The 13,648-nt window shown below is 34.7% G+C and overlaps 1 protein-coding gene across 3 annotated transcripts in view; it reads left to right on the top strand.

The window, feature by feature from the left end:
• Positions 1–13,648, top strand: part of LOC112327167 (ABC transporter B family member 25) — a 64,859-nt gene that overhangs the window by 34,321 nt on the left and 16,890 nt on the right. The window lies entirely within an intron of this gene.

Below are 13,648 nucleotides of genomic sequence, written 5' to 3'. Positions count from 1 at the left end.
GCTCTTCTACAGTAATCACAATCTTTATGGTTAATACAAGTCATCAACAAATGTTAGGCTCCCACAGTTGAGATAATGACATAATGTCCCCATATTTGCAAATCCACAGCTATTTCAAAAAAAGTAGTGCAATGAAACTTTAACCTACTTGAGAATTGAGACTATATGGGTAACAAATGAGCTAGTTTCCATGCCATAATCCCATTTCCTGAAATTTACCTTGTTGTAGCTGTTGTAGTGATCATTGCCTGCTATATATATTATGTCAAATTCCTAATAATCCAAACCTAAATATGAAGCTTCGTATTATAGAATGTATATATAGGAAATATTATAGACACTATTCTAGTGTTGTAATCTCTACCTTTATTATTTTATATTGCCCTACACATATAAATAGAAAGAATTGGTTAACTAATAGGTTAAGCCTCCTATTTCTTCTCAACTTGGTATCAAAGCCTTTTGACATAATAACTCCTTTCTTGCTCTTCCAAATGGACTTTGATGTTGCTACCGACTTCTCCCTCCACCAAACCAACGTTGCAGCTTAGTTGGCCACTCACAGGCTGCTGCCAATGGTGCCCTCCCATAGTAGCAGCCTCCTCCACTTGCAGAACAAAACGATGACTCTTCTTCTCATGTTTTTGTTGTTCCTCTTCACATTATGAAGATATCAACTCCAGCTATAGTTGTTTTGTCCTACATTCAACAAGTTGTTTCGTTGAAACTTACAAACACAAATTATCTTTATTAGCGAATGCAGATGAAGTCATACCTTCTTAGTCAGGGATTTTTTTCACTTTGTTAATAGCTCAATGTCGTGTCCCCCCTCTCATATTTATGACAGTCCTGTTGGTTCCTCTTCGGCAATCAGCCTCTCTTTTCTTTATTGGAAGCAATAGAATCAACTTATTTTGAGCGCATTACTCTTCTCTCTCACCATGGATGTGTTGCACCTTATGGTCAATTGTCATACCTCGCATTGTGTTTGGCGCACCCTTGAAAAAGTTCTCATGTCTCCGTCTAATTCTCGCATTATACAACTCTATAGGTCCTTTCAAAATCTTCGACAAGGTGATGCTTCGGTTACTATGTATATGCTACAAGCAAAATTGTTATTTGATGAATTGACTGCTGCTAGTCGGCCTATCACTCTTGAAAACTTCAATATCTATGTGTTTCGTGATTCGTGGTGAGTTTAAAGACTTAGTAGGCAACCTTATGACCAAGGCAGAACTGTTGTCATATGCCAACCTTCATAGTCATCTCCTTACCCATAAATTCTACACAAAACCTCCCTTCAATCCATGGATACAAGCTCACCTTTGTTGCCTCAGTCACCACTACTGCCAATGCCTTCTGCTCACCTTGCCATATCTCAACATAGCCCCAATTTTAGTCATAACAGGGGTCATTCTCGTGGCAACTGTCGTCCCACCAGCAAGTGCCACAACCACTAAAATAGGTTTGACTGGCTTTCATTCCTCTACTCTTGCTGATTGGAGGCAGAGCAATTATCAGCAGAACAGACACTCCTCTGGGTCTGGACAATGGTCCTCTCACCGATTTTTTAAGCAAAATGTAAAGTGTCAATTGTGCATAGCTTGTTGTTAGTAACGCAACTCCATATTGTGCATAGCTTTGGGGCAGTGGTCAGCAACCCTCTGACCACTTTGCTGTTGGTAACGTTTCTGGCAGCACTTGGTTCCCAAACAACGATGTGAACCAACACATTACACCTAATCTTGCAACTCTAACCGATTCTGCATCCTATCTTGGTAATGACCATTTACATGTTGGTGACGGTAAGGGCCTTGCCATATTCTATATTGGACATTCCATGTTACATTCCCTAAAATGTATTTTTAAATTATCTACCATTCTTCATATGCCTTATATTACCAAACCACTACTTTTTATTGAGAAATTTTATCGTGATAATAATGTTTATTTTGAATTTCAGTATCTGTGTTTTATGTAAAGGATATCATCACCAAGAAAGTGCTCCTTTCTAGTCAGAGTAATGATGGTCTTTATGTTTTGTTTGAGTCTTCTGCAACGTCCATTCCTCAAGATTATTGGTCTTCTTGCATCTTTACAACTACTGATATATAGCATCGTCAATTGGGTCATCTTACTTCCCGCATTTTAAATTTTTTAGTTTCCAAAAATAAAATAGTTTGTACTTCTAGACACTCTCTTACTCAATGTCAAGTTTGTCCGCTAAGCAAGTCGTCGCTATGTCGTTGAGAACTACGGGTCACAAAACTACTACCTCACTTGATTTAATATTTAGTGATGTTTGGGGCCCTGCTCCTATGTTTTCTTCAGATGGTTTTCATTACTTTAGTATCTTTATCGATGTGCATACCAAACATATATGGTTTTATCCTATTGTGGCAAAATCATATGTGTTTTCTATATTTTATCATTTTCAAACACTTGTTGAGCGTCAGTTTTCACGTAGAATTAAATCTGTTGAAACTGATTGGGGTGGTGAATATCGTAAGTTAAACCGGTTCTTTCAGACTATTGGTATTCATCACAGGTTAATTTATCCTCATAACTATGAACAAAATTGCACAGTTGAGCGTCGCCATCAGCACATTGTCGAAATCGGTCTTACCCTCCTAAGACAATGTAGTGCTCCATTAAGATTTTAGAACTATGTGTTTGAATCATCAATATATCTTATTAATCGCATGCCTACTATTGTCCTCCAAAATAAATCTCTGTTTGAGTGTCTGTTTCATCGTACTCCTAATTATGATTTTCTCCATACTTTTAGGTGTCTTTGTTTTTTTTTTTTTGTCCATATCATGCTCATAAGTTGTATTTTAGTTCATCTCCATGTGTGTTCCCAAGATATAGTTCCTCTCATCTTGGTTATCATTTTCTTGATTTAACATCTAAATATAGTTATGTCACTCGTCATGTTCGTTTTCATGAAGATGTGTTTCCTTTTGCAAATTTTGAACAGATAGCACAAAAACCATTCACCTCCTCCCAACATACACATCTCCCCACCTTGAATCCTACCCTAAATTTTCACCCTACTACCCCACCAATTCACCAAACCATCAACTCTAACCGACCACCAACCGCACCCATTCCGCTCCACTACTCGCCCACCAGGTCTACCACCATCTCATCGCCACCCAGTCATGCCCCTCTATCACCATCTATTTGTTTTTATAATGATCATTGTGCAGGAACAACTTCTCCTTTTTCAGAGTTGCATGCTTCCAGTTCTGATACTGTAGAGAAGCTTGAATTTGTCGCAAGTTCTCCACTCTCTGTTGTTGTGCAATTCGGTCCTTCGATAGACTCTCCTGCTGACCTGCAACTCTATATCGATCTCTCCTCATATCCTCTCCAGCAGCTCATGGGTTCAAGTTCTTTTCCCCATCAACCTGTCATTCGTCAGCATCCTGTGGTCCTCCGTCCTCGGTTGCTTAAAATCATCTTGCTAACAACGTTTGCAGCTACCTCTATTATTCCAATATGTCGGGTATTGTCTCCTCTTACCTATAAACCCATTGTTTTTTATGATGCTAACAGGTATAAGGCTTGGCATGGTGCTATGCACGAGAAAATTCAAGCCTTGTGTTCTAACGACACATGGTCCTTGTTTCCTTATCATCCTTTTATGAATGTTGTTGGTAATCAATGGGCGTACAGAATAAAGCGTCATGTTGATGGCAGCATTGAAAGGTATAAGGCGCGTCTGATTGCTAGAGGTTTTACTCAGCAAGAAGGCATTGATTACTCTGAAACTTTCAATCCTGTTATCAAACAGTCGACCGTCAGATTAGTCTTCTTTATTGTGGTTTCATATAATTGGAAGATACATCAGCTTGATATCCATAATGCTTTCCTCAATAGTGTTCTTAATGAACAGGTCTACATGAAACAACCCCTAGGTTTTGTTGACTCTACCCTTCCTTCTCATGTATACAGATTGCATAAGTCGTTATATGGTTTAAAATAGGCTCTGCGGCCTTGGTACACTCATCTGAGTGATTTTCTGCTCTTTACTGGCTTTCATGCCTCCAAGGTTGACACCTCATTATTTATTTTGCCTGTTGGTGCTGATATCTTATATCATTTGGTTTATCTTGATGATATTCTACTTACAGGTAGGAACTTTACTATACTTGACCGCCTAACACAGTTGTTGAGCTTAGAGTTCAAGCTTCGTGACTTAGGTATTGTTCATTATTTTTTATGTATTGAGGTTCAGTCCATCAGTATGGGTTTGATGTTATGATAGCATAAGTATATTCTTGACATTCTCACTTAGGCTGGTATGACTTCTTGCAAACATGTTGATACTCTTATCTCTACCTCCAAAGTTAACATACTGCCAAATCCCTTGTTTTTTTATCTTATACGGTTTTCTCAAACCATGGGTCCTCTTCAATATCTCAACTTTACGAGACTAGATATTTGCTTTGTTGTTATCAGAGTTTATTAGTTTATGCATGCTCCAACAGATTCTCATTGGGCTGCCCTGAAAACGCATTTTACATTATTTTCAGTGTATGGCAACCTATGGCTTACATATCACTCGCATTTCATCTTTTGCATTACATGGCTTTACGGATGTAGATTAGGCATGTAGTATTGATGATCATAAATATATGGGTGGTTACCTTGTTTTTTTTTTTTTTATCGGACGCTAATTTCATGGAAATTAGGTATGCAACGTACAGTTGCTCACTTCTCTACTGAAGCTGAGTATAAAACTTTAGCAAATGGCACTACTGAGGTTATATAGCTTCAGTATATATTGACAGATCTACAGATCCCTTCTATTTTTGTTCATACCATTTGGTGTGATAATCTTGGTGCTTCTTATTTATCTGTGAATCCTATCTTTGATGCTTGTACAAAATATGTTGAGGTTGATTATCATTTTATACAAGATAGGGTTGTGAAGAAAGAGATTCAAATTTGTTTTATCTCCTTCTAGGATTAACTTGTAATATGTCTTCACTAAGCCACTTTTTACTGCTTCTTTTACTATTTTTCGCTTCAAGTTTCAGGTCGTTCCTCCACCCTCGTCTTGAGATGGCATATTATAGAGTGTATATATAGGAAATATTATAAGCATTATTCTAGTGTTATAATCTCTACATTTACTATTGTATATTGCCCTACACATATAAATAGAAAAGGATTGGCTAACTAATAGGTTAAGCCTCCCACTTCTTCTCAACTCTTCGAGTACATGTTGGTTGAGAACTGTTGAGGATAATTGCATGCACGAGTCTATCATGATCGATTAAAAATCAACTTCTAGAATAACTTGAATTTCCTTGCTTCACAGCTTCTAGCTGTCAAAAAATTGTTTTTTTTTTAATGGTTAATACATATAATTTTTGTCAAATTAAAAGTAGGATCTATTCATTTTTAAAGTTAAAACTTTATTGAAAATGTTCTCCAACATGAATTTTCTAACATGAAATATTAACATAACTAAAACAAATTGTGAGTTAATCAAAAATTGATATCAAAAAATCATTTGTTGATATATAATACTTTCTTTTATCTTATATAGTAAAAAGTTAAAAAAGTTAAAAATTAGTTGTTAGAGCACTAAAGCTTTTAAAGAGAAGATGACATAGGTGAACTAGGTTTTGAGCTTAATCCACACTCAACTCGACTAGGGCATTAGCTCCGAGGTCAAACCTAGTTTCATTGTAAAATAATTTTTTGGTTTATAAAGAATTATTTTCTTGTTTGTTTTGAGCTTAGACTTGGGTTTGGTGTAAGATATTTTTATAGCCCACACAAAATTATGTTTTGCCAACCTAGTTTGTTTAGCTAGCCCATGAATAAATATTTTGAACCGTAACCTTTCACTTCTTGAATAATTTTTTTTCCAAAGAAAAAATTATAGTTTTTAAAGGAAAAAAAAAAGTAAGGTTTTCTTGTTATACTAGATAATTAAAGCAAAACAATGAGACTTAATTTTAGTAATTACCATAATTAATTTTGCATTAGTTTTGGTTTCAAAAATCAGTATAATAAGGGATTGAAGCGGAGATGCTCTACAATACTAAACAATACATCTTCTACCTTCTTTCCAGCATTTGTTTGCTTTGTTTTCTTTAGTTATTCCAGAGCTTAAATTCAATTTTTTGTATAGATATTTTGAGTTTGTTTTGATGGTTTATGGACTTTTATTAGTAATGCAATTAATCAAGGTAGTGTTATTGAAATTCGCATTTCCAACTAATTGTAATCAATTTACTTGCATTGATTGAGTGACTAAAGACAAACGATACAATCCTTGATAGCAACTTAATCTACATTTCTTTATATTCTAAGTAATTCAACAAATAAGTATATTAAACTATATGTTTAAGGTAGTTTGTATATTGTTTTTCTATGCATGCTTTGTTCATAAACTTATGGTTTTTTACCTTTAAAATTATAAAGCTATTTTGAATGTTTTAAGAGGGCATCATCATCATCATCATCCATTCCTTTCTTGAGTTATGCATCATCACCATCTTTAGTCAACTAGGAAGGATGTTTGTTCCTTCTTCCACTATATCTTCATCAAGTAAGGCATCATCCACAGGGTCATTTTCTTATTTCAGTTGTGCATTTAATTCCATGAAGAAATCAGTTTATGCCAATTTATGCTCTAAAATGATCATAGTTTGTTTTGTTAACAAGATGGTAATGTTGTCCTTAGGTTTGTTTCCTTGTTCAACTATTAACATGTTTGCAATAGGTTAATTTTTTTCCTTAGTTAGAGTGACTTTCTTGATTCTTTTAAAAGAAATATCCATTTTCTATTCCTTCTAAATAATCAAGGTTGTTTTTTATTATTGCTTGCATGCTATGTCTTTAAGCTATTATTGTATTACTCATTTTCTTCATTTTAATTCTTTAATTGTTAGCCTATTTTATTGGACAACTTTATTGATATACCGTTTATTTTTATGTCTTTGTCCCTTGCCTTTCCTTTTTCAGATCATGGTTGGTAATTTCATTTAAACTTTCTTATCATCTTTACAGTGTCATTTCCACTTTCCTATAAATTTCCTTATGAATCTTCCTCTGGAGTTATTTGTGATCTAAAACAACCTTTTAAGTGGATGAAAATGATGTTTATATTAGAATCTTTCACACTTTTTCTGTCAAAGTCCTTTTATTGTATTTTTAGTAGTTTTAGTATAAGATTAGGCTCAATTCTACCTAATATCAAAGTCCTTTGATCATGTGTGTGGTAGCCTAATCTAAAATCAAATAAATGTTCAATGCTAAACTTAAAAAAACATGAGCTTAAAAACAAGAAAAAAAAACCAAACCCGAGTGAATCTCTTAAACCTAGGTTATTCCCTCAAACTCGCAATCCATTAAATCTCAAACCTGACTCAACTAAGAAGTTCAATTTCCAACCAATTTAATATTGAATGATAAAACTTAGAAAAATATCAAATTTAAAAAAATTTCAAAGTTAAAAAAAATAACAATAAAAAAACAAGAATTAAATATGATAGGAAAACAACTATAGAAGGATGAAATTGCAAAATAAATTCAATTTAAAACCATCCTTAAGAAAATATGTAACAATCAAAAGAATAGAAATCAAATCTAACACATAAAAAAACAAAAGGAGGATGAAATTGAAAAAAAATATAATTTAATAGATCATTTAAAATAAAACAAATAGGAATAAAAAAAATAGAGACCAAGTCGGGTGAGAAAACAATAGAAGGGTTGCCATGAAATTTTGAAGAGTCAAGCATGAAATTCAAGGTGGAGAGAGAAGAAATAAAAAAAAGAAATGGCCACCAGCTGCTGGCCACATGAAAGGATTAAAACATCATTGTGAAAGTCAGGGTATTGGCAATGGACAACCTCTCATGCGCTTCCAAAAAGGCGTTAGGGGCGTCCACGCGCACATATATACAACAATTTTTTTCATTACTTCAAATATTTACTAAATTACGAAGCAACTCGTAATTGAAATTCAAAAATATATAAAAACCATAGTGAAAAGATGAAAATACCCTTTCACACCAACGTTATTTTTTTTATTATAATTTCAAATATATCTTTTTACTGTTCTAAAAAAAGATGAAAAAACCCCTCTTTGCAAGTTTAATATTTTTTTTAATTTTAAAGGCATTCACATCATTTTGGTATGAAAAAAAAATCAAAAGACAAAAACACTCCTCGACAAAAGCTATTTATTTATTTGTTTTTAAGGGTAACAAAGTCATTTCACTATGTAAAAAGAAATGTACAGACCAATTTATACTCAATCAATTTAATAATAACCCATGGATCTCGTAATAGAAATTATAAAAAATATGAGACAAAAAGTAGTGGCATGATTGAACTTATAACTTAAGTATTCTAGAAAATATATTAACGGAGTTATTGTACCTCTTATTCAAATTCAAATTGAATAGTTACATCTTGACCAAACCAAATCAAAAAATTATATAAAAAATCTTATTCTAGCTATTGAAATTAACACAATCTATGAATTATATTTTAGAAGCATGTTAATGTAATAACATATATATATAAAAAAAAATTGCAAATTTATACTTCAACTCATAATTAAACAAACAATTTTCAAATTATTTCTAGTAATACATGAACTCACATAAATAGAGTTTTGCTCTATTTTTTTTCATAAGTGAAACTAATATTGATTTAAAATAGACTCTAAATCTTGCATAAATTTCATGGCTTTGTTTTTCTAACTTTTATATTTGAGAGTTAGATTTCTTTATTATTTAAGAAATTAAAAATTCTTTTTAATTTAGCTTTTTATTTACAACAAGTTGTTTTTATTTGAAACAATCTTGATTGTTTTAATAATGAAAAAATATACAGTAAGACAAGAACAATTTATTATTAACATTAACAAAAACTCTAAAAAGGATGTAAGCTGATTCTCTCTCGGCTGCAACTTGGCTTGATTTTGGAGGCTTTTAGTTGGAATTCGCTCTCTCTTCTCTTGGCTTCGCTGTTTCTTTACTCTGATACACCTTGTCTTATGTGTGCCTTTTTTGCCGTTTCTTTTTCATACTTTGCTCTCCGCATGCAGCAATCTGCTTTTAGCTTTCCACGTTTTCTTTTGTGAAAAAAAAAAAAACAAAAGATTTTTTACCTACGTTTCATTTCTTCCTAGACTTGCCATTTTTAAAAAAATAAAAAGAAAAACAATTTGCTTAAACATACCAAACCCTTTTTCCTCCCTGTCTATGTTTATTGGAACATAAATGGAGGTTGATACGGGTGAGCAAACTAACCAAAAAACCGATTAAACCGAGAAAACTGAAAAAAAAATAACTGAAAAAACCAAACCGTGAAAAAAAAACCGATTAAACAGATTAAAATTTTAAAAAAACCGACCGGTTCGGTTTCGGTTTTATAAGCCTGAAATCGAAAAAACCGAACGGAACCGAACCGAAACCGAACCGGAAAAAAAACTGAACCAAACCGAAAAAACGGAGCCAAACCGTTTTGAACCGGTTTTTGTCCAAAAAACCAAACCAAAACCAGTCAGTTTGAACCGGTTTCGGTTCGGTTTTGGTTTTTTTAAAAAAAAATTCAGTTTAGTTACTTTTTTTATAAAAACCAAACCGAACCGAAAATGATCACCCCTAGAGGTCACTACCAGAAAATCGGCGAAAACCAACGGAATTACCGACGGAATTTTTTCGTCGGTAATTCTTACCGATGGAAATAATTTCATCTCAAAATCTGTCGGTATATACCGACAAATAAAGTCTGTCGGCGATACGGTCGGTACATATCGACGGAATACGTTTGTCGGTATATACTGATCGTATCGTTGACGGCCTATATAGTTTGTTTGGAAAGTTGCAACGGTGTGGTGACGTGGATTTTTTTCAAATGATTTTACCAACTGAATGACCGAGGAATTCAACCGAGATAGTCGTACAGTGACGTGGCACTTTCACCGTCGGAATCACCGACGGATACGTTCCGTCGGTAAAAGCCATTATAAACCCACTCTACCGACACTCTCTTCCTCTGTTTCTCCTTCTTCTTCCCCTTCTTCTTTCCCATCCCACCTCTCCCCTCCCAAACTGCAGTCAACCACCCATCCCAACTCTCCACTCTTCTTAACACAAGCATTCAAGTTTCTTATACTTTTGTACGTGGTCACAATATTTGTTCTTGTGGATTTTATCATTTTTTGTAAGTAAATCTATCCTTTTTAGTTTTAACATTTAAATGTGAATTTTATTGTTTTTTTAGTATATGTATTTTGTTAACTTATCTATTTGTTTGATTGTTATTTGTCAAAGAAACTTGTAGTATGAATGTATAATTTTGTAGTTGTTATAGTTTGTTTTAGATTTTGTCAAATTATATTTGTTTGTAAATTGTTGAATTTTTTTTGAATTACACCGAATTAAATGTGTTGTGATGAAATAAATAATAGCTTGTTTAATGGGTCTGTTTTAATTGTTATCAATTCTATTGTGAAGTTATGATTTCCGTAAATTTATATATGTATAAATTTGTATGTATGAACGTTGATAGTTGATAATTGATAATAAATATTTAACATAAGTGTTTTTTTAGTTTGTTGGATAATGTCGGGGAAAACCAATATTTTTGTTATGTTTTATAGAGGTTCAATAGAAGTCATGGATGATCGTTGATGGATGTATCGGGACTCACCCCAAGGATTGCGGAGGATGGATTATTGTAACGGTGTTCAAGGTTTTATTAATTTCGCAACATCTATCCCGAGGAATTTTACTGATGGCAGTATTAGGTGTCCATGCAGGAAGTGTAAAAATTTAAAGTTTCTGCATCAAGATGTTGTAACGATGCATCTTCTAACCAAAGTTTCATGGAGGATTACCTGTGTTGGTATGCACACGGAGAACTATTTGTTCCTAATGAGAGCATGGAAGAACGGGTGGTTGGGTCAACTTCTAGTGCTAACAACATACATGAAGTTGGAAATGAGAACAGTAATCCTTACAGGAATATGGTTATGGATGCAATGAGAATGAGTGAAGGTAATGTCAGGGAATGTCCAATCATAGAAGAAGAACCTAATGCAGATGCAACAAGGTTTTTTGATATGTTGAAAGATTCTAACGAACCATTATGGGATGGCTACACGAACCACAGTAAATTATCGGCCGTAGCACAGGTGTTCACCATCAAGTCAGATCACAGGTTGAGTGAGGGCGGTTATGACAAGATTATTGAATGGGCGAGAATCATTTTACCTGAAGGGAACAGGCTGAAAGAGAACTTCTATGCTGCCAAGTCCATGATGAAACCCCTCGGTTTAGGATACCAGAAAATTGACATATGCCCTAACTTTTGCATGTTATACTACCTTGAAAATGCTGAGCTGAATGAGTGCATGACATGTGGGCATTCCCGTTATAAACCCAGAACGGGTAGAGGGAAGACTCTCGTGTCATATAAAAAGCTTAGATACTTCTCAATCACACCTAGACTGCAGAGGTTATTCATGTCACCAAGGACTGCTGAGCACATGACATGGCACCAATCACATCATGCGGTTGATGGAGTGATGGTGCATCCTTCTAACGGTGAAGCCTAGAAACACTTTAACAGTGTGCATCCTCACTTTTCAGCTGAATCAAAGAACGTGCGTCTTGGGTTGTGTACAGACAGATTCAACCCATTCGGGTCATTTGCTGCTCTTTATTCTTGTTGGCCGGTCATACTGACGGTTTATAAGTTGCCACCAGGGATGTGTATGAGGCCAGAGTTCATGTGTTTATCTATGGTCATACCAGGTCCGAGTAGTCCGGGGCAGAATATAGATGTTTGTCTTCGTCCGTTGATTGATGAGTTGACGCAGTTGTGGTCCTCTTGAGCTTTGACTTATGACATCTCAAGAAAACAGAATTTTGTTATGAGAGCGGTTTTGATGTGGACTATCAATGATTTCTCAGCTTATGGAATGGTTTATGGTTGGAGCACGCATGGAAAGCTAGCATGTCTATACTGTATGGAGAACAACAAGGCATTCATGCTAACAAACGGGGGTAAAGCTTCTTTTTTTTACTGTCACCGTCGTTTCTTGCCTCTGAATCACAGGTACAGATAGAACAGAAATGATTTCTTTGTTGGCAGAGTTGAAAAGGATGTTGCACCCCCGCGTCTTTACAGTGAAGAATTGTTTGATGTTGTGTCAGAGTATGGTGACATTGTGTTTGGTCTCCAATCAGGTAAGCAGAAGTTTCCTAGTTTTGGTTTGACCCATAACTGGGTGAAGCGAAGTATCTTTTGGAAGCTTCCTTATTGGAAGACCAATCTTCTCTGTCATAACCTTGACATCATGCACATTGAAAAGAACGTGTTTGAGAACATTTTCAACACCGTCATGGATGTGAAGCGGAAGACAAAGGATAACATCAAGGCTAGATTGGATGTAGCATTGTTCGGTAACCGTAAAAATATAAAGTTGGCTTGTGATGGATCACGGGTCACAAAACCAAGAACAAGCTTCGTGTTAGAGAAAAACGCATAACTATTGGTCTATAAATAGCTTAAGAGTCTGTGTTTCCCCGATGGACATGCCTCGGACATATCAAGGCTGGTTAATACGGACGAATGCAGATTATATGGAATGAAGAGTCATAACTGCCATGTGTTTATGCAAACACTCATCCCATTAGCTTTTCATGATTTGTTGCCAAAGGGGATATGGGATGCACTAACGGATATCAGTCATTTCTTCAAAGATATATGCTCCAGCAAGTTGAATGTTGATCACATTGAAAGGCTTGAAACGAATATCGTCGAGACAATATGCAAACTTGAGATAATATTCCCTCCATCATTTTTTGACTCAATGGAGCATCTACTCGTACATTTACCGCTTGAGGTAAAAGTTGGATGACCGGTCCAGTACAAATGGATGTATCCATTCGAGATGTTAGATATTACAGGAGCTATGTAATTCATAATTAAATGTTTTTTTTTTGTTTTTTTAATTGATAATTTTTTATTATATATATGCAGGTACTTGTTCAATCTTAAAAAAAAAGGTTAAGAACAAGGCGCATGTTGAGGCGTCAATATGTGAGGCCTATATTGTTGAGGAGATCTCAACAATTATCTCATACTATTTTGAACCTCATTTAAGAACGAGGATCAACCGTGTTCCACGGCATGATGATGGTGGTGAAGTGCCTTCAAGTGGGAACTTGTCAATATTCTCCAATCCTGGACGACCCACACCTAAAAATGCCGCGAAGGGAAGATATTTATCTGAAATAGAGTTCAGACAAGCACACAATTATGTCTTATTTAACTGTGATGAGCTGAGACCTTTTATTAAGTAAGTAGATGTTTGACTTAAACTTTGTCAAGAGTGTACTATTTATGTTTTGTGATAGCATAAACTCATATAATTTGGAACAACCTTGCAGGCAACACCGACGATACTTACTGTCCAATAACTCACAGCTGACCGAATCCCAGATCTTTCAATTACAAGATAAACAATTTGCCACATGGTTTAGAACACATGTAAGTCCTATAACAAACTCATTATCTCTTGCAATGTAATTAATTGTACGTCAATATTACATAATATCCATTTTTTATTATTGTTGTATTTAATTTACAAGGTTTA

The sequence above is a fragment of the Populus trichocarpa genome, chromosome 15 (assembly GCF_000002775.5).
Source record: "Populus trichocarpa isolate Nisqually-1 chromosome 15, P.trichocarpa_v4.1, whole genome shotgun sequence".
Classification (NCBI taxonomy): domain Eukaryota; kingdom Viridiplantae; phylum Streptophyta; class Magnoliopsida; order Malpighiales; family Salicaceae; genus Populus; species Populus trichocarpa.
The sequence above is the reverse complement of the archived record's forward strand: the minus strand, read 5'-3'. Positions and strand labels throughout refer to the sequence as shown.